This window comes from Montipora capricornis, chromosome 7, assembly GCF_036669925.1.
Source record: "Montipora capricornis isolate CH-2021 chromosome 7, ASM3666992v2, whole genome shotgun sequence".
Taxonomy (NCBI): domain Eukaryota; kingdom Metazoa; phylum Cnidaria; class Anthozoa; order Scleractinia; family Acroporidae; genus Montipora; species Montipora capricornis.
In genome coordinates, this window is record NC_090889.1 from 26,052,265 (window position 1) to 26,054,764 (window position 2,500).

General features: G+C 36.0%; 1 long non-coding RNA gene across 2 annotated transcripts in view; it reads right to left on the minus strand.

Annotated features, from left to right (window-relative positions):
- Window positions 1-449: 449 nt before the first annotated feature.
- The window catches only part of LOC138056638 (uncharacterized), a 13,639-nt gene continuing 11,588 nt past the window's right edge, over window positions 450-2,500 (minus strand). For both annotated transcript variants that reach the window (XR_011133492.1, XR_011133491.1), the window contains exon 4: window positions 450-2,500. This exon is cut by the window's right edge and continues 913 nt beyond it. This is a non-coding gene — a long non-coding RNA (uncharacterized lncRNA).

A 2,500-nucleotide genomic window follows, 5' to 3' on the forward strand; every position in this document is an offset into this window, starting at 1 on the left:
CCTGATGACAGCAAAAATACTCAATCTGTCCACATTTCCATGCTGAATGCCTTTTTCAGCAACTCAGATGGAAAGTTTAGTATACACCAATGCCAAATTCAGAAAGCCTTGATGGTATAAAGGTCTTTGAATGGCCTTGTTCCTGAGTATCTTTCCAGTAAATTTACCAAATGAAATGAAACATGTTTTTCCTTATGAGATTCTGTAAACAAAATAGTTATTCCCTTGCCGTGAACTCACTGTCTGCAAAATAGTTTTAGTTACAGCATTGCAATTCTCTGGAACAGGCTACTCTACAACCTTAGAAAGTCAGAATCCCTTAAACAACTAAAGCAATTGCTCCATACAAATTTTTCATTAGATATACAGCATTCATGAAAAACAGGTTTATAGTTAGTATACATAATGTTAGTATATATTAAGTAATTAGGGAGCATACAATAAGTTCATTTATTGTACTTGATTTAAGTTTATTCTGTTTATTTGCTACATTCCTGGTGAATTTTTTCCATGTACAAAGAAAAATTGAAGATTAAAAAGATTAAATGTTGTGATCATATTCGGCAATTTGTCGTGGCTTTCATGAATTCAATGTTTATTTTTCTCACAGTATCACATCCATGATTATGGTATTAATTAATAACTTTTCATTTTCCGACTCCACAAAGGCACATTTTGTTTGATGTCGGAACGAAGAAATATCCAAGTTAAACATCAGCGTCATTGAATGAAAATCTCTCCAAAAACTACCCCTTGAAACCTTCCAAAGATACGCATATAAACACTGAGACAAAAGTAATACTTAGGAGGGGAGGTACAACAGAAATGTGAAATCGAAGTTTAACGAATAGATTAATTGGGATGGAGTGAGTTCCATCCAACTGCCTCGGATACCTCATGGCATAACTACATACATGTAATCCATGAGCTAAAATGAAGTGTCTCAACTGTAAATGCAGCGCAAGAGGTTTTGGCTTTCGACAGATTGTCAAGTTAGTGTTCTGTATACTAATTAAGCCGCATTGACACCTGCATTTTAAACGGAAATATTTTTCTTTCCTAATATAAATCTCCCCATCCAAAGCAAAAGCCTCTCACATCACGGTCGTGGGTCCAAATTACTGTCATGTTTGATAATTTTTTGCCTCTAGCCCTGCATATAAAACTCGAAATTTCGAGATAAGAATGGTCAAACATGTTTGCTTTTGATGGGGAGATAATGCTGTAGACGAAAAATATTTGAGCTTAGGTGCACTTTAAGCTAGTGACTAAATGACGCCACTTTCTCCTTGATCCAGATCTCTGAGGCTTATTTGTCAGAACCACACCAAATAATGGCAGACCGTTAAATGAAACCGTCAAAATTAGATAGTTTTTCTCATTAAATGGTTGCGTAAATCTGGCAATAGGGGAGATATCTGTTTACAAACATTGCTTTTGTCATTCAAATTGGCAAACCACAGGAACAAAAGACCATTTGTTTAGACAGCCAAGGAGGCTCTGGTTGGGACATTAATGACAACAGATGATGTGAACGATATCTTCCCTATTCCAATGTTCAGCACAAGAACTTTCGAAACGTGAAGAAAAACGAGAAGCGGTTTCTGATCATAGTAGCACTTTTAATAAGATTCATTTGTTTGCCCTTCATGACATATTTTTGCCACGACTCACAGAACATTAGATGAACTAGCTTGTAGCTGGAACAACCACCTAATGAGTACCGAAAGGAACAGGTCAACAATGCAGCTATGACATTCTGGAATGACTTCTACTGTCAACTCTGACTATTTTAGGTGTGCAAAGTGTTTTTGCTAATGATCAATAAATAAATGAGTTTGGCACTGCACTGAAGGTGGACCCATACCAGATTGTGGCTCTGACAATGGGGATGAAGTTCCAGATATATCATATGCTTTGTCTCATGAGCAGTTTCAGCAGTTGCAACTAAAAAGCATTGAACCATTATTGGATTATGGTTATCATGGTGTAAACTTCAATGTAGCTTTACTCAAGACTGTGATGTTTTGTGACATTTCATTCCAAAAAAAGAGAATTTCAGTGGCAGGATCATGGCAGTTATGCTCATACGCTCACGCTTTGTACCACATGTTCTATGTGCTAAATAATAATACACATGTTAAAGGGGCTAAGTCACGTTACTTTAGAGTCAGTTCCGGGGAAATCTTTAGTTAATCATGAGTTTAAATGTCGAAAATGGTAATGTGGAATTACTTTACAAACAAGATGATTTTGAGCAAAAACGACCTTTATCCAGCCAATAAAAACGTTGCCCGACTTTCAATTTTTCAAGATAATTACCGAAACACACTCCGTGTCAATCTTGTCCATTTGTGTCCATCCATGCTTTTCTTTTCTTTTGTTGCATTATTTTATGTTGTTCAACGGTTATTGCAATGTTTCATTCTACTTTTTGAGCATTTTTGGTGTCATGAAATTACAACATTTTGCGTGACATAGCCCCTTTAACCATAATTCA